At 43.7% G+C, this 20,035-nt stretch overlaps 1 protein-coding gene across 1 annotated transcript in view; it reads left to right on the top strand.

Moving 5' to 3' along the window:
- The first annotated feature begins 3,433 nt into the window (after nt 1–3,433).
- RAB30 (RAB30, member RAS oncogene family) overlaps nt 3,434–20,035 on the top strand; it is a 77,481-nt gene continuing 60,879 nt past the window's right edge. The window contains exon 1 of the mRNA XM_075266222.1: nt 3,434–3,617. The gene's annotated coding sequence lies outside the window, so the exon portion shown is untranslated. The remainder of the gene's footprint in view (nt 3,618–20,035) is intronic.

The following is a 20,035-nucleotide window of genomic DNA, read 5'->3' on the forward strand; positions in this document are numbered from 1 at the left end:
GCTTGTAGTAGATCAATGATTGGTTTAAAATCGTTCTAGGTTGAAATACTGACATAGTACTGCCCATATAATAGTGCTATACAGTGCCACTATCAGATTTCTAGTACCCACAAAATACTGCTATAGAGAGGGCATATAATACATACTATTCTGTACTGTGCACACATCATACTTCTATACAGTGAGTATATACTACATCTATATAGTTGCACACATAATACTTCTATATAGTTGCACACGTAATATTTCTATACAGTGTACACATAATACATCTATATAGTGCACACATAATACTTCTATATAGTGCACACATAATACTTCTATATAGTTGCACACATAATACTTCTATATAGTGCACACATAATACATCTATATAGTGCACACATAATACATCTATATAGTGCACACGTAATACTTCTATACAGTGTACACATAATACATCTATATAGTGCACACATAATACTTCTATATAGTGCACACATAATACTTCTATATAGTTGCACACATAATACTTCTATATAGTTGCACACATAATACTTCTATATAGTGCACACATAATACATCTATATAGTTGCACACATAATACATCTATATAGTTGCACACATAATACTTCTATATAGTTGCACACGTAATACTTCTATACAGTGTACACATAATACATCTATATAGTGCACACATAATACTTCTATATAGTGCACACATAATACATCTATATAGTGCACACATAATACATCTATATAGTGCACACGTAATACTTCTATACATTGTACACATAATACATCTATATGGTGCACACATAATACATCTATATAGTGCACATATAATACTTCTATACAATGCACACATAATACTTCTATATAGTGCACACATAATACTTCTATATAGTGCACACATAATACTTCTATACAATGCACGCATAATACATCTATACAGTGCACACATAATACTTCTATATAGTGCACATATAATACTTCTATACAGTGCACACATAATACTTCTATACAATGCACACATAATACATCTATACAGTGCACACATAATACTTCTATATAGTGCACATATAATACTTCTATACAGTGCACACATAATACTTCTATACAATGCACACATAATACATCTATACAGTGCACACATAATACATCTATATAGTGCACACATAATACTTCTATACAGTGCACACATCTATGAGACCTGTATACCATGTGGCACATTTCCATGTCCACTCTATGATTATTCAGTGCTATAATCATGTCAGACCAGTAGGTGGCACATCTTGGTTTCGAATGTTGCAGGCAAGTATTCTGCAAGACTGTGCTGTATCTTAGAAAGCTGGGTGATATGGCCACAATTGCAGCTGCCACAGCAGGTTCTCTGGACCCTGAAAAGGGAGCCTATCTGCCTCTAGTAAAGATGAGTGATAACCCAGTAATGGTGGTAGCCATCATGATTGTCACCCAGCTTTCCCAGAAATAGATAAAACTAAGAAACCGCCAAACCGAATGAGTGAACTTAAAGGCATACGAAGAGCTCTGGGGCAAAGTATAAAATTTTTAACAAGACTTCAAATATCGTGACTAGTAACCCTTTAGAAGCTGCGGCAAGTTGTTATCGTGGCACCCAAGGGGCAATGATGAAAGGGCTTTGCCATATTGGTACTGCTCATTGCTGCCAGGCCTTGCACTACTTGGGTAATAGAAGTGAAGGAACATTACAATATACTGCAAGGCTGGAGTAACAGGTGTATTGCAGTAGAACATCCTACAAAAAATGAGCCCTCTTACAGCTCTATTAAAAATGCATAACTCTAGGAATGGGGGGGACACAAAAATGTCCCCCAAAATTTCTATCTTTCAATTTTTTTTCAGCTTTTACAGCTTTAAAACACAAAAACTCCAGGTCACCATTTGTCTGTTACGCAAAAAAATAAGCCCTCATAGGACTCAGAAATCTTCCCAGTGCATCACCTTCAAGGAACGCAATTTAAAGGGATTCTACCATGAAAACCTTTTTTTTTGTGGATAAGACGTCGGAGTAGCCTTTAGAAAGGTTATTCGTCTCTTACCTTACCTTTGTCCCTTGACAAAGCCCTAACGGGCGAAACGCGCGTCGGGTGTGGAGTGGAGTGGGATATTTGGCCCTCGGGCCTACACGGTCTGTATGCTATTGTTATTATATTTATGTATTTTCTGCACCATCCATGGGCCTATATGTTTATCACACTTTGGTAGGAGATTAACAATTGTGGCATGTGGCTTCTGCTATTATAGCAATACACTTTGTCCCTTTTCAGCTGCATTTGTTTTATATCTGCTGCTTTATATACATCTGTGGGCCTATGGTTATGTTATTTATATCAATCCATCTTTAATGTGCATACTTTCCACTTTTCCCATCTTCACTCTTATTTACTGGGTAATTCAGTTGCCCCCTCCCCCCCTTTTTTGTATCTTTTTTGTATTGTTACACGTTGTATTGTTATATGTGGATTTTATGTAATAAAGCCTTTTTTCACTTTTGCTTAAACTTTTGTACCTGGTGGTTTTTTATGATTTTCTATTTAAATTACACCAGAGATTGTACCTATATGTGGTATATGTTTGTATACATATATACAGTGGGGTTGAGCAGATCTTGACATTTCAAAATCCGTTTTCCGATCATTTTCCAGACAATCGTGAAATTTTCTCAATCGCCGATCAGAATCCGATCCCGATCGCTCATCCCTAATCAATGCTTCTCTATGGGATAAGTCACTTTTAGGGTTGAGCCGAACTTGAGAGGACCTCCGACCTTGATCCTGCTGGAAAAGATCGGGATCAGCATTTCGATCCCGATCGTGAAATTTGCTCGATTGCCGATCGGGATACGATCTTTCCCGAACCTGATCGCTCAAGCCTAATTGTATAATATATATACAGTGGGGTTGAGCTGATCCTGAGATTTCAAAATCCGATTTCCGATCATTTTCCAGCCGATCCCGATCGTGAAATTTGCTCGATCGCCGATCAGGATCCAATCTTTTCCAAACCCGATCACTCAATCCTAGTAGTAAGGAAAAAACAGAAATGAAAAAAGGTAAATTGCCCGGGGCCTGGAAAAGTTAAAGGCCGTGTCCGTCAATCCCTTCCATCGATATATCCTCAGGTCTTTTCGTTCCATCGTTATTCTGTATCAGGAAACTTCTTAGCTTTCCCTTCGGCTTGGCTCTCCCTCCCAGTTCCGAATCTCCATGGTCTCCTCCTGCTGTCAGGATGCTGAACATCGCCAACATGGCCTCCCCTGGGAGCTGTAGTCTTCCACTAGCCACCCCCCAATCTGCAAGGCTAGGAATTCCAGTCAGCAGAACTACATCTCCCACAATGCCTTGCGGCAGGTCTCTCCCTTAGCTCCACGATTGGCCTGTGGTCCTGAGGAATGATGTCATTACAAGAAAGCAGAGAGAGAGAGGCAGAGAACTCCAGAGCATTCATTGTGCATGGAGCCGAGGACTGGGCTTGCACCGCATTGACAATACAGCATTGTCCCTGTTAGGCAGGAGCCTCCTTGTCGCCCCATGAGCCGCTGACCCCATCTTTTTACGCCCCGTTCTTCTCATCGTGTATGCATCCCACTCAAGGTGAGTCATGCCTGGCTTTGTCTTGCCGTATTTGGCATGCGGTGATGCTACTAAGTTGCCCTTGCCAGGCTTGTCATTCTGGTCAGTCAGATGCCTGGCAACTTCCTCCATCCAGCTGCTGCCCTCTGCAATCCTCGGCCACTCGTATCATGGGGCTGGCCGCTGTTCCCTTCACCGAGCGCAGAAATATTTGGCTGCAGGATCCTTGCCAGGCAGGAGGAGAGCAGCATCTGGAGATCCTTGGGCTGTCACATTCTTATTATTGGTGGTACCCGCTGCTATGACCTGTACTGCCAAACTGTACGTCATGTGTTATGGACACAATATGTAGCATGTATGGGGGATGGCGGAATCATGTGTGGGGTCACTGGAGTTAAAGGGGGGTTCTCCATCTGCACATGGACATGCTGCTCCAGGGATGGGGGCGCGTATATAGGTGCACTAGTATTATTGTTCATATTTGCATCTTGTTTTCTGTTTATATCGGGCCAGTGACTGGGATGACGAACAGATAACCGCCGTTCTTACGCTTTACGTTTCTAATATTTTTGACACTACCCACTGTGATACTTTAGGCGATACCGACTATGGCGATTACTTTTATTACGATTATTTTTGTTATTATTATTGTTATTATTTTCATGATTTTTTTTAAATATTTAATATAATTTTTAGATTTTTTTGGCTTATTGTATTATTGGATTATTCTTTGTTTATTTTATTACTATCATTATTTTACCTCGAATTTATTATTACTATTGTTATTACTTATTATTTTGTACACCATTATCACTACTATTATTTTATATTATTATTTTATATTATTATTTTTATTATTATTATTATTATTATTATTATTATTATTATTATTATTATTATATTATTATTTTATATTATTATTTTTATTATTATTATTATTATTATTATTTTATATTACTACTTTTTATTTTATATTACTACTTTTTATTTTATATTACTACTTTTTTTTACTACAATTATTTTGCCTAATTTATTATTATTATTATTATTATTATTATTATTATTACAATTATTTAACCTTATTTTATTATTAATATTAGAAGTATAGCTATTGTTATTGTTTATTATTTTATATTACTACAATTATCTCCCCTCATCTTTATATTATTATTATTATTATTATTATTATTATTATTATTATTATTATTATTATTATATTTTTTTATTATTATTATTATATTTTATTATTGTTAGATTTTATTATTATTATATTTTATTATTATTATCATTATTATTATTATTATTATTATTGTATTTTTTTCTATCTATTTTTTTTTTAGCCATTTCTATTATTTTATTCTTGTCCTTCTTATGATCATTAGGATAGGGCTGGGTGGCATTTTTGGTCCCACAACATCGTGGGACAAGTCTTGAGCAAGTGCCAAGAAATTGGTGACTTGGGAGAAATTTTCAGATTTGGCTCTTTCAAAAAAAAAAAAAAAAAAAAAAATGGCAGCCAGGTCAGGGCTCGTTCACATCTGCAGACAGAAGACGGAAACCTGACAGATAGTGTCCGTCCATGAGTGCCCGTGAGCGTTTTATGCTCTCTGCGGTGAAACCGTCTTTTTTTTAACCGGACACAAAGTCCTGCATGTCCGACTTTGTGTCCGGTTAAAAAAAAAACGGTTTCGCTGCGGAGAGCACAAAACGCTCGCGGGCGCTCATGGCCGGACACTTTTCAAACCCATTCAAATGAATGGGTTTGAAAAATGCCTGCAGGTTTCCGTCTCCTGTCCAGTTTCGGGCAGGAGACGGAAACCTGCAGAACGGAGGCCGGGACGCAATCTCAGCCTCACAAGAAAGTCTCAGTCGCTCGCAACTTGCCACCAGACATCCAGCAGATTTGGTCACCGCTATGTCACGGTTATGTTAGCGCTCGTTCACACGGGCACTAAGGGGGCGGATTATAGCGCGTAAACCACGGCATAATCCGCCCCCTCACAATGGTGGTCTATGGAGACCACCAGGCTACTTTTTTCCGGAAAAGAAGCGGCTTGCCCTTTCTCCAGGCGGCAGCAACCTCCTGAGTCGGAGAGGGAAGCCGCAACTGTCGGAAACCACAACAGTCGTGGCAGGCTCCCCGCATCACTCTCGGCGCCAAAATCTGCCCTACCGCTCCCCGTGTGAACTAACCCTTACACTACAACCACTAATATCTTATTATTATCAATTTTTTGGCCCCTTTTTTTTTATTATTTTTAGATTTTTGCACTTTGTACCCATCGGGGTAAATTCATCAATGCCATGACACCACTTTATAGTACAACTATATTATACAGAGTGGCTCGGCGCCAAAGTTATTATACCCAACTTCCATATTTCTGACACCCACCGAGAGCTGGGAATATTGGGACGTGGCTTCGTTGTCTCGTTTGGTGCAGCTTAGTTACAAAAATTGCTCCAATTTTAACAAGTCGGTGAGTTATGACAGGTAAGACTAGTAGTAGGACTTGTATAGCTGTCCTGTATCCTGTAGTGGTCAAGTCTGTGTCCGGGCCCAGAGCCCAAGAGGGCCGCGGATCCCCCCTCACCACACTAGGACCACACTAGGACTGCATAAACCTCTTTGATCTCCCTTTGATGGCGGACAGTTTGTGCATCATACATGTATTCCCCCTGTCCTCTGGTGCACTGTATTTATGATACACAGCCTTCCACTGTCAGAAAGGAGGAGAGTAACGGTTTCATGGCGGTTGATTGATTGATTGTGGGGGAGACTGTGGCACAAAAAGGGACACAAGGGGGTCACTTACAGGGGATGGGAACAAACATGGTGTGAAGAAGTCATCATGGTGGTCTGGGCCATATAGAGAAGGAAAGGGAGATGTAAATGCTGCAAATATGGATGGATGAGACATAGCAGAAGTTATTCAGGGGGCCCGAGCTGATTCAGGTGATCAGAGCCCATGAACCTTTCGTTACACCCCTATCTATATGCCGGGGTATATGGGGGCCCCTGTCCGAAAGCCACAACATAGAGCCCTGTACAAGTCCATGTCGCCCATACATTACAGTCATTCATCGCACGTCCGAAGCAGCCGATGTGACCGACCCTTTAAGGATCTTATAGGCTCAGTCCCTTCCATCCCTCAAAACCAGTCCCAGTAGCTCTAGGATCCAGTCCGTACAGATGTCCAGTAGTGGAGATGACATGTTTTACATGGGACTGCAGGTAAACCTTCTGACCAAGGTGCAAATAGGAAACCATTGCAAACTCAGCTCTGCTATGTGATCTCTATGCATGCTTTGCGTAGACAAACAAACACTACACCGCCCATCCCCCTTCCCCAGGGCAGTGGCCCCCGAGATCTGACTTTTATTTTTAACCCAGTTTACATTGCCTAGTTTCAATCCTTCCAATTCCTGCGAGGGCCGTCTAATAGTCCATAGGATAGGAGATGTAGCAGAGTTAACTTTGTAGGCTTCTGTATGTGTAGCAGCAGTCCTAGGTAAAAGCAGAGAGAGAACATATTGTGACACGTGCCGGGCGACAAACTCGTCTCTGCTGCGTGTACCGGTACCTGTGGCACACGTATGTAGGAACAGCGGTGTCTGGGAACGTGCCGGATATACAGTAACGTTCCCTTATTCTGGCAGCCATCCTAGGTGTTGGGTTATTGGGCGCTGCCAGGCAGAGGAGAATAGATCGCCGGTATAAAAGCTGAGAATTTAATGGCCCTGATGGTAGAAATATGTGGTCTGGCTCCGATCTGCTGCCGCCCGAGGGTGAACTCCAATATGGCGGGAGATTTTGCAAGTTTAGGAGGAAAATATGTGTCTCGTATTCGCTGTGACCGGGGGTTAACATTCCATAGACGCTGCTATTCTTGGATGGCTTTTCAGTCATTTCAGGTTGTTTTTCTCTATTCACCTCCAGAGCTGCACTTCAAATTTGCCCTTGGAAACAGTCTGCAGTTCATCTCCGCCTCCGCTGTCAATCATGTCACCTGACTAGGGTTGAGTGATCGGGATCGGGAAAGATCGGATCCCGATCGGCGATCGAGCAAATATCGGGATCGGCTGGAAAATGATCGGGAATCGGATTTTGAAATCTCAAGATCGGCTCAACCCTACTGTGTATATAATATACAATTAGGGTTGAGCGATCGGGATCGGGAAAGATCGGATCCTAATCGGCGATCGAGCAAATTTCACGATCAGCTGGAAAATGATCGGAAATCGGATTTTAAAATCGATTGTGAAATCTCAAGATCGACCCTACTCCTATCAGCTTAGCTCCCACAATGCAATGCTCTCTGGGCAACAGGAAACTTGAAAATTTGCATTTAGCTGTAGACGTCAGGTCACATTTGGGGATGGGCCATTGTTGTGTGACGGGGGGGGGTGTATAACCCTCAATAATGATGAATGTGAATAGGACTGATCTGCAGTACCAGGCTCAGCCACACTGATGAGAGTGGCGCTGTGTCAGATATTGTAGTGAAGTGATCCCTCAATGGTCACATTCTGACTATCCTAAGGACATCTCCATAATAATATAATCCGCCATATGTATCATTTACACTAGGGTCATACTTGTATTTGGGTTTCTGTTTTTACTGTCCGCATGGGGACCCAAAAAACATAAACCCAATCCTCTTTAAAAGTGGTTACCCATGGAAAACCGCCGACCCCATAGACTATAAACGGGCAGAGAGCGGGCGCAGTTGTGAACCTTGTCTTATTATTGTGTATTTTGAGTAATTTCTGGTTTTCTCCATTCACATCCAGAGCTGCACTTTAAATTTCTCTGGGTGCCCTTGGAATCAGACAGCAGTTCACGTGAATGGGCCTGATCTGCAGTACCAAGCACAGCCACATGGGTGAGAGTGGCGCTATGTCAGATATTGCAATGAAGCGGTCCAGTTTGTTCAGGGTCTTAAGGGTTAAACTCCGGCTATCCTAAGGACAGGCCATCAATGTGATATCCTGCACAATCTCTGTGATCGTCGCAATAATGTAACCCGCCATATGTATGACTTACTCTCTGGTGAATAGGAAATTAGAAAATCTGCATTTAGCTTTAGACGTCGGTTCACATTTGGTTTCGCCAGCTTATCTGTAGGCCATCATTGGTGGGAGTATAACCCCAGAAACCCAATGATGATGGGACCATAGCTGTTAGGAATGTGACTGATCTGCAGTACCAGGCACAGCCACAGTCATGAGTGTGGCGCTCTTTCAGATATCAGTCAGAGCCAAGAGCTAAATCCTGACTATCTCACTGTCAATGTGATCTCCTGTGAGCTCAATACATCATCGTCATAAGAAAACCCGCCATATGTACAACCTATTATATCGTTTTGTCCGTTTCTATATATAGGGACACTTCCCATAAGTTATATTGGGCCTGCACATACTAGGCCGTTGCGATCAGTCACTTATTTCGCAATATTTGGAATGTTTCTGTATACGGCTCAAAAAATCTGCAACCAATTAACCCCCTGAAGGTTTTGCTGCGGAATAATCTCCCATCCCCGGCCATATGGTGGGAGGTCTGCCGTAGAATGAACCTTGCCGTCCCCTCGAACGTCACATTCCATAGAAATTACAGCAGGTCTTGTACCAGATATCTGATACTTTCTCCTCCATTCACATCCAAAGCAGAATTCAGAAGTCTGGTGGATTGCTTTTAACTAGACAGCAATGCATTGTGGGAATTCCTTTAGGTCACATGTCTGACAGCGGGTGGAGCCAACTGTTGTCTGTTTCCAAGGGAGACCAGTAAAAATGTGGACGCAGCTACGTATAAAAATGGAAGAAATTTAGAATGGGGGGGGTAACAAAAACTAGTTTTTATGTAGAATTATTATATACTCGCCCCTTTCCATCTATGAGTACACCCCCTTTAAAAATTTTTTACTAAGGAATACCCCTTTAAGAAAGGGGTGGAGCCAAGTTTTGAGGCTATCCCATACTGATAGAATAGGGGATAAGTCCATGACCAGTGGGAGCCCCGATACCCCCCCACTGATCCTGGGAACTGGGGTGCGGGTCTCCTGTTCTGTTGGATTGACAGGCCGAGGTCGGGCCCTGCCGTTCTAGCTCCGGTTCTCCTAATGAGAATGAATGGAGCGGAACGGCGCATGCTCAGACTGACACATTTATCGCGATGGGAGAACTAGGTCCCTGTTTTCGGGATCATGGGGGGCGCCCTACTCCTATCCCCACCCTATCCATTCGAGGGGGTACAACCCCTTTAATGCAAATTAACACAAATTAAACCCCTCCCTCTTTTGGCCTTGTTTGGCTGCGGAAATTGGGACTGTCGGCACACTAGGCCTAGTGAGTAAATAAACAGTGACAGTGTTGTAAATAGCAACCAATCAAGTCATTACTTTCACTTTCTATCCTGAATGGAATCGATCAAGGTCGGAATCTGATTGGTTGCCATCATACCTCCCAACTTTTGAAGGGTAGAGAGAGGAATAAAATGTGCGGCGCGCGCAGCGCGGTGTGGCAAGTTTGGCCACGTCCACTTTATGTTGACTCCGCCCATCCTCATTAATTTTTCATGTGCTCCCACACAGTATAATCCTCCTACAGTCACCTATAAATTATATGCCCCCCTCTATCTCTCCCCCAGTTTCATATACACCCTGCCCCTAGTTTCATGTCCCCCCCCTCCATCTCTGCCCCCAGTTTCATATCCCCCCAATTTCATGTCCCCCGTCTCTGCCCAGTTTCATGCCGTTCTCCCTCTCTGGACGCAGATGAGTTGAAATCGGGACAACCTTCCACCTCCCGCGGAAATTGGGACGGTTGGGAGGTATGGTTGCCCTGGATATGTCCATTGTCTACTCCTTCAAAATGGCCACCTTTGTTGTATAAGAAGCGAGCAGGCGCCGGGTACCAAGTACGAGCGGTTTCGTGTAGGGCTTGTAAAATGACATTGCTAAATCGAGTAACCAATTCATCAGACGATGAGACCGTATTGATCTGCACAGTGTGAATACAGGCGTCGCTTGTCAGGCGGACACGGCAAGCTCAGATCACCCTACTGTCCATCCCGTCCTTGTATTACATGGCAAGGCCACCCCCATGATGGTAATGGACCCCCATGTAATCTGTCATGTCCGTTGCTGTCCGCCGTTCCCATTGACTAGGCCCAAAGTGTCCGTTTCAGCTCTGCTCCATCTGTCGGTGCGCAGTAGTGTTAGTGTTCGCCCCCTCCCTAAATATCTTGAGGTAGGCCTTGTGGAATTTTAATGGACGGCTTTCAGCAAATCATACTGAGGCTATTCTAAACAGAATTTCTTGCCAGGACACGGCGGGACACATAGGTGCTGGGATCCCGAAACACGTGCTACCTTCTTGTATACACAGATGTGAAGTGCGAGAGATAAAGGAGGAACGTCTGTTATATTCTGCTCCAGTATATTGGGCAACGGGAGCGAGGTTGTGCTCACGTTGTGTTGATACAAGGAATTTTTTGAAATCCTTTTACCGTAAGTAGAAATTAAAAAATTTCAAAATTTTCGGGGTTGTCTGTTTGCCTTGTGTGGGGCATATGAATATCATAAAGGAGGGTACGATCCTCAAATCTACTCTCTATTAGAGTAGCTTCTGCTTTGGAGGACCTACTGAGACACGTTACCCATTCATTTCAGTGGATGGCTTGTAGTACCGTATTTCTCCTTTAGTGGCCGCTGCAGAAGAAATGCACAGGTAAATTACAGCCGATCACTGGTGATTTCAGGGACTGGTCTCCAGCCAGACCTCATTTTTGAAAGGAGTTGTCAGCCCATGACTGTGCTGGGAACAGAATTTAGTGATATGCTTTACAGCATAGTCATGGCCATAGATGGCAATAGGCTGGAGCCGACTCATCCAGGTCTCATTGAGCTTGAGCAGATAAGCTATGTCATCATTTCTTGTCAGTAGTGGATGCAATGATGTTCTCTACAGAGGTGTTATCTGCTATTGTAATCCTGGTTGTGCTGTAAAATTAAAAAACGACTACATAATTTCCAAGTGTTAGATTATTATTAGGCTTAGCGGCTCGAGTGAAAATTGCAGGATATAGTACCTTATTTTTTTAATGGAAATTTAATATAATAAATAATCAAAAATTCTTAAAAAATGTGTATAACTTAAAAGCTTGGCTTAGAATTAGGTCTTTTTATAGTGAAACATTCCCTTTAACTGTGCGGAGAACTCTTCTTACTCACTCCTATGTAGGGTTGAACCGATCTTGAGATTTCAGGATTGATTTTAAAATCCAATTTCCAATCATTTTCCAGCCGATCCCGATCGCAATCGTGAAATTTGCTCGATCGCCGATTGGAATCCGATCTTTTCTGATCCCTATTACTCAACCCTAGTCAATGCTTCTCTATGGGAAAAGTCACTTTTAGGGTTGAGCCAATCTTGAGATAACCTCCGACCTCGGTGCCGCTGGAAAAGATTGGGATCGGAATCCGATCGCGATCGTGAAATTTACTCGATCGCCAATCGGAGATCGCTCAACCCTACTCCTATGTCAACCATTTATGCCCTTCACCACTTTGTCTTCTTCTAGTTGGGTCCAGGAAGTATTAAAAAATGATAGCAGCCATTTTGGAATCTATGGCGCTAGATTTCTGTCACAGGGTCACCTAGGCTTCATAGATAAGCATAGACCCTCCTCTCTCAGTGCATCGATAATCTATGGCAGCCAGGGAGGGAAAAAAAGCTAGAAAAATCACACCAAAACCTCTGTAAGGGAAACAAAAACATCACACGTGAATGTGGTCGCATTAGCTCCTATGGCCAAATTTCTTCCAAGAAGGAGCAGATATATATAATTACTTGAGACGCCAGTCACATGACCTAAGCGCCTAGCGTAACGTTCTTAATCCCTATCCAACATGTTTCCTGGTTTCTAATTGTAGCTCCTCAGGAAACTCTTCAGGGACGTTGTGATTAGCGGGTGTTTTAGTGGCAAACCACAGACGACCTCAGGAAACATGTGGTGACCAACAAGAATGACACTTGAGGTGTAGAACCTGCTGCCCAAAACCAAGAGAAACTCTACGATCTACATTACGTAAAGATTTTTTAAAAAATTGACTCTAGCCCGATTTCCTGATTTATCCATGTCAGAGCCCTAGGAAGCTGAGATGTGAGGAACTGAAGTCATCTCTAGTAGATCTGATTTGGTCGGAACACTGGGGTCACTGTCTTATAGAAGATGACCGTGTCCATTTTTTTCTGAAATACATGACCTCGGAGTGAAAAATAAGGTCAAAAACACTATGGACAATATAGCCTAAAACCATGAAAGGTTCCTCAGAGAACCAGAAAGCTGGTATCACATGACTATAATAAAGAAATTTCCTAGGGCGGGACCACCACATGACTATGGCCATCAAACAAGATTTCGATGAGATCTTTTGATGGACTTTTTGTCGCAGATCATTGAATTGTCAGCATTGTAAGACCACTACAGATAGACAACTAGGTAAGTAAGATGACTCCACCAGATCAATAAAGTATAATTGTCATCTGCCAAAGATGTTGCCATAACTAGTCACATAATAGATGAGGTTGGATGAAGACACTGGTCCACCAAGTCCAACCTATAAGCCTACAGTGTTGACCTAGAAGAAGGCAAAAGAAAAACCATGAGACTAATGCCAATTGCCCCATGTTGGGTGGAAAAATCCATCGCAACTCCAAATTCGGCAATCAGTGTAAAATCTTGGATCAACTTATCATCAACTATAATATTCCTCGTTGTTGGATTCTTGGTTTGGCTGAGGAGGATATGGGTTCCTCTGATGACTTACCTTGGGAATAAAGGATCAGTGGTGTAGAAATCCACCATGACATCTGCCCCATACACATTAGATAGCTGGCCAGTTCTGGCCAGTTAATTTAAATTTACAGCCATGTCTTCAATCTAGGACAGTTTAACTCAACTCTGGTCCTCAAGTACTTCTAACAGGTCATGTTTGTAGTTTTTGTAGAAGTGTTTTTAGTTGTCCTCTCTATGGGATGTCCTCAAATTCTATCGATCAAAAGCTGGAGTTGAAAAAAACTGTTTTTAAAGAAGAAAGAACTTGGAGATACAATGAGGTCATGGTATGGTTGCAGATCGATTAGATACATCAATCTCTGACTGGTCAGAGATCAGACCACTGGAACCACCACCAAAGCAAGATGTAAGGAGCCGTGTTACCTTTGGCATCCTTGGTGTGGCACGGTTTCAGGAATGGTGGTGTTTTGAGAAAAAAGTCCAAGAGGCCATGGTTCTTAGATTTTTATTTTGTTCAGCGGCATGGTGATGGAACCACGATGACTTGGTTGTTCTTAGTTTGGCATGGTTTCAGAAATGATGGTGTTTTGGAAAAAAGTCCAAATGGCTGTGCTGCTTAGTATATCAGTTCAAGGCCACGGTGTCTTTGTCATTTTTGGTTTAGCAGACTTTCCAGACTGGCGATGTCTTGAAAAGTCCAAGAGACCGGTTTGCTAAGGTTTTGTTTGGTGATGGAGCCCTGATAATTTTGATATTTTTGGTTTGGCATGGTCTCAGGAGTGGTGACATCTTGGAAAAAATATCCAACTGGCTGTGTTGCTTAGGATTTCATTTCGAGGCCAAGTGGCCTTTGGTATTCTTGGTTTGGAACAGTTTCTAGAGCGGTGATGTCTTGGAAAAAATACAAGAGTCTTGTGTTGTTTAGGCTTTTTGTTCAAGGCCATGATGACCTGGTTGGGTTCCGACTGATCATCTCCTGACCCAATATTGTAGCCCAATGGAGGTTGACTCTACATGTATGTGGTCATGTGATCAATACATGGTATGATGGGGATGGTGACCAGGTTGTGCCTCAACGAAGACAGGTATCGCAACACACAAACCCATGGCAAGAAAACAAAAAACACGTCAAAATGATGGACCAGCAGAGTAGAGATGAGTGAAACACCGTGTAATGTTCCGGAATATTTTTACATTACAAGGTAACTAGAATTCCCTTTTAATTTTTCATCACTTGAAGAGCAAAAACAAGACGTTCCGTTTTGTGATTTGTCGGATGTCTTGAAGTACTTTGTGTTGTCAGATTTATGTACGTTGCAGCAGATGACAGCGTGGATCTAAGACTTGTGATGTTAGAAACCTTTGCCGAGCTTGTTGCGTTGCGGCGGCTTCTAATGTTACCTGCCTGTATTTTATGTATAATGAAATGATAGAATGCCACGTGGGTTCGTTACGAAGCTCCGCAGGGTGCTCGGCACTAACGATAGTGCACTGTGATCTCTAAGACAAAAAAAGGCCTCAGATCACACCAGGAAACTATGATTCATTTTTTTGGAGATTGGGTTTTGTATAAACAGTTTTACCTTTGGTCCTCCTGTTGAAGGCCATCAGAGGACCCATGGATGGTCCTAGGGGTTCACATTCTGATGTTGATAGTGGTTCTACCACAACAGGGCACGGTCTTGGAGATGGACTGGCCTTCCAAAGATCCTTCTACAAGCCCAGGTTCTGACTTGATAATGAAGTTCCTCCAGCCAAACCACGATCCATGATGTCTAGTAGAAGACCCACCAGAACAGCACAGATCCTCTCATAGGCCCAGCAGAGGTTATGCAGGATACGACTGGGACACCAAAAAAATCAAGAAGGCTCCTATAGGCCCAGGTTATGAAGTTGTTAATGGGGCTGTAACACAATATGGCTCATAAGATTCAGCAGTGGTTGGACAGGCCCTCACCGTAGAACTGGGCCACCAAAGGACCTAAGGATGAGCTTATGGGTCTAGTTTCTAATGTGATGGTGGGAAATGTAGACACATTAAGGCCTTTGAGGTCCAGCAGTAGTCAACCTTCTATGGGCTGATGTTCTGATGTTGAACTAGTTTCCGATGACAACATGACCTATATGGCTAGTGGTGGAACACGGTTGGACTAGTCCATTACTGGACTCAAATATTCAATTGTAGGCTTAGTGATTTGGTTTATCGGTGCCCATGAGGTCCATGAGCAGTCGTATTTCATGGCTGGATACATGGCCAGAAGTGGTCTTAGCTCACAGATGCCTACTAGTAGCATTTTCGACTAACATGTCTAAAGATGTTTTAAGGGTTCCTTTACTAATTTATTTTTGTAAGATTTGTGATCTTAGTAACTTGAAAGGATCGGATGAATCAAGACGTCTATTTACTGATGAGGCCAAGGATTTAGATGACAATGGTAAAGTTTATCCAGGAAATTATCCATGAGATGTATCGCTTGAAGTCTCCTCTTACATTACATTAGTAGATCCATATGAGTCACCGCCATCTATACTCCACAGGACTGGTATCAATTATCCCATGTCATCAAAGAAGATGTATCTATAGAGTCTGAGGCTGAACGTATAGATACCCTATACAGTGCCTACAAGTAGTATTCAACCCCCTGCCGATTTAGCAGGTTTGATAAGATGCAAATAAGTTAGAGCCTTCAAACTTCAAACAAGAGCAGGATTTATTAACAGATGCATAAATCTTACAAACCAAAAAGTTATGTTGCTCAGTTAAATTTTAATAAATGTTAAACATAAAAGTGTGGGTCAATTATTATTCAACCCCTAAGTTTAATATTTTGTGGAATAACCCTTGTTTGCAATTACAGCTAATAATCGTCTTTTATAAGACCTGATCAGGCCGGCACAGGTCTCTGGAGTTATCTTGGCCCACTCCTCCATGCATATCTTCTCCAAGTTATCTAGGTTCTTTGGGTGTCTCATGTGGACTTTAATCTTGAGCTCCTTCCACAAGTTTTCAATTGGGTTAAGGTCAGGAGACTGACTAGGCCACTTCAACACCTTGATTTTTTCCCTCTTGAACCAGGCCTTGGTTTTCTTGGCTGTGTGCTTTGGGTCGTTGTCTTGTTGGAAGATGAAATGACGACCCATCTTAAGATCCTTGATGGAGGAGCGGAGGTTCTTGGCCAAAATCTCCAGGTAGGCCGTGTTATCCATCTTCCCATGGATGCGGACCAGATGGCCAGGCCCCTTGGCTGAGAAGCAGCCCCACAGCATGATGCTGCCACCACCATGCTTGACTGTAGGGATGGTATTCTTGGGGTCGTATGCAGTGCCATCCAGTTTCCAAACGTCACGTGTGTGGTTGGCACCAAAGATCTCGATCTTGGTCTCATCAGACCAGAGAACCTTGAACCAGTCTGTCTCAGAGTCCTCCAAGTGATCATGAGCAAACTGTAGACGAGCCTTGACATGACGCTTTGAAAGTAAAGGTACCTTACGGGCTCGTCTGGAACGGAGACCATTGCGGTGGAGTACGTTGCTTATGGTATTGACTGAAACCAATGTCCCCACTGCCATGAGATCTTCCCGGAGCTCCTTCCTTGTTGTCCTTGGGTTAGCCTTGACTCTTCGGACAAGCCTGGCCTCAGCACGGGAGGAAACTTTCAAAGGCTGTCCAGGCCGTGGAAGGCTAACAGTAGTTCCATAAGCCTTCCACTTCCGGATGATGCTCCCAACAGTGGAGACAGGTAGGCCCAACTCCTTGGAACGGGTTTTGTACCCCTTGCCAGCCTTGTGACCCTCCACGATCTTATCTCTGATGGCCTTGGAATGCTCCTTTGTCTTTCCCATGTTGACCATGTATGAGTGCTGTTCACAAGTTTGGGGAGGGTCTTAAATAGTGAGAAAAGGCTGGAAAAAGAGATAATTAATCCTAACATGTGAAGCTCATTGCTCTTTGTTCCTGAACTACTTCTTAATACTTTAGGGGAACCAAACAGAATTCTGGTGGTTTGAGGGGTTGAATAATAAATGACCCTCTGAATAAACTTTTCACAATTTAAAAAAAAATTAAACAAAGAAATAACATTCTGCTGCAGAGCATTTCACACTTCCAGGCTGATCTACAGTCCAAATGTCACAATGCCAAGTTAATTCCGAATGTGTAAACCTGCTAAATCTGCAGGGGGTTGAATACTACTTGTAGGCACTGTATATACTGTGTATTGTAGATTTATGTAACTGCATCTGTACTCAGGTGTGCAGCAGTGCAAAAACATTGGACTTAAATTATACTGTATCTATGGGGGGCAGCAGGGCCGCCAATAGGGCAGTACTACTGGTACTGGCGTCAGGGGCCCGGCCAAATTGAAAAATGGGGGGGGGGGGGGCGGTTTTGGCCCGTCACCGTGTGCCGGCCCCCTGGCGCCCGTAGCAGTCATTGTGTATGTCCTATTTCAACTCAGATCTGCATCCAGAGGACGCAGATCTGAGTTGAAGACATACGCGGCTGAAGCAAGGAGCTGACACAGGTCAGCTTCTCGCTTCGCCGCTGCGCGCCTCTCTCCCTGACACATATGCAGCTGAAGCGAGGAGCTGACCTGTGTCAGCTCCTCGCTTCGCCGCCGCCGCTGCTACTGGCTTGTAGACGCGATGTGATCACATCGCGTCTAAAAGCCAGTAGCCGGCGGCAGCGGCGAAGCGAGGAGCTGGCACAGGTCAGCTCCTCGCTTCAGCCATCGCGTCTACAAGCCAGTAGTCGGCGGCCAAGCGAGGAGCTGACACAGGTCAGCTCCTTGCTTCGCCGCTGCACGCCTCTCTCGCTGTCATATATGCGGCTGAAGCGAGGAGCTGACCTGTGTCAGCTCCTCGCTTCGCCGCCTCCGCTACTGGCTTGTAGACGCGATGTGGTGACGTCACATCGCGTCTATAACTGTGCGCCAGTGTGAGAGAGAGAGGCGCGGAGAGAGCCGCGGGGGAACGAAGGAGAAGGTAAGTCAGTGAGTGTAATGTGGAACGTGAAACTGGGGGCAGAGAGAGGACGGCATGACACTGGGGGCAGAGATGGAGGGGACATGAATATGGGGGCAGAGATGGAGAGGACGGCATGACAATGGGGGCAGAGATGGAGAGGACGACATGACACTGGGGGCAGAGATGGAGGGGACATGAATATGGGGGCAGAGATGGAGAGGACGGCATGACACTGGGGGCAGAGATGGAGAGGACGAGATGACAATGGGGGCAGAGATGGAGGGACATGAATATGGGGGCAGAGATGGAGGGGACATGAATATGGGGACAGAGATGGAGGGGACATGAATATGGGGGCAGAGATGGAGGGGACATGAATATGGGGGCAGAGATGGAGGGCATGAAACTGGGGGCAGAGATGGAGGGGGGGAACATGAAACTGGGGGCAGAAATGGATGGGCGGACATGAATCTGGGGGCAGAGATTGGGTGGGAGACATGAAACTGGGTGCAGATGAAGGGTGTATATGAAGCTGGGGGAGAGATAGAGGGGGGACATATAATGTACGGGTGACTGTAGGAGGATTATACTGTGTGCGGGCACATGAAAAATTAATGAGAATGGGTGGAGTCAACATAACGGTGGGTGGGGCTAAATTTGGGGCTAATATGTGTGCTTTGTATTAATAATGATGTAGGCTGCTATACTACTAGCATAGCAGCCTGTTTGGGGGTGGGACTTTCACTTTAAAGGAGTGTTCACATTGCGTTTTTGGCCTCCCTTGCCGGGATACGTTGGTAACCAGTCACAATCAGCTCCCCACTTATCCCTGCACGGAGAACTGCAGGCCCCCCCTTTTTTTTTAAATGGCCAGTTCTTCGTGCAGGGATAAGTTGACAGCTGATTCTGACTGGTTACCAAAGTATCCCGGTAAGGGAGGCCAAAAACGCAATGTGAATAAGCCCTGAGGATTTATTAGGAGGGCTCTTATAGATGGTGATGGCTCTCTATAGGCGCTGTCACACGGAGCAGATTGTATCTGCAAATAGAATCTGATTAAGCCTTGTAATGCTTCTAAATAAAGGGAAATGTAATACAGAATTGGTATGTCGCAAAATAAAGTAGTTTTAAAATGGCGGCAGCCAGGGGGGGGGGGGGGGGGCAGACACTTAGGCTGTATGGGGCCCCAAAATTCCTGATGTAGTAGTTATATTCTTGTACATAGAAGTAGTATTATAGTAGTTATATTCTTGTACATAGGAGTAGTATTATAGTAGGTATATTCTTGTACATAGGAGCAGTATTAGGGTGCATTCAGACTACGTAACGCCGGGCGTGTATGAGAGCCGTACACGCCGGCATTACGGCAGACTGCCGAACACTTCCCATTCACTTCAATGGGAGCGCTCGTAAACGCCGCTGTTACGAGCGCTCCCATTGAAGTGAATGGGAAGTGTTCGGCAGTCTGCCGTAATGCCGGCGTGTACGGCTCTCATACACGCCCGGCGTTACGTAGTCTGAATGCACCCTTATAGTAGTTATATTCTTGTACATAGGAGCAGTATTATAGTAGTTATATTCTTGTACATAGGAGCAGTATTGTAGTAGTTATATTCTTGTACATAGGAGGTAGTAGTATAGTAGTTATATTATTGTACACAGGAACAGTATTACA

This window comes from Leptodactylus fuscus, chromosome 2 (assembly GCF_031893055.1).
Source record: "Leptodactylus fuscus isolate aLepFus1 chromosome 2, aLepFus1.hap2, whole genome shotgun sequence".
NCBI classification, from domain to species: domain Eukaryota; kingdom Metazoa; phylum Chordata; class Amphibia; order Anura; family Leptodactylidae; genus Leptodactylus; species Leptodactylus fuscus.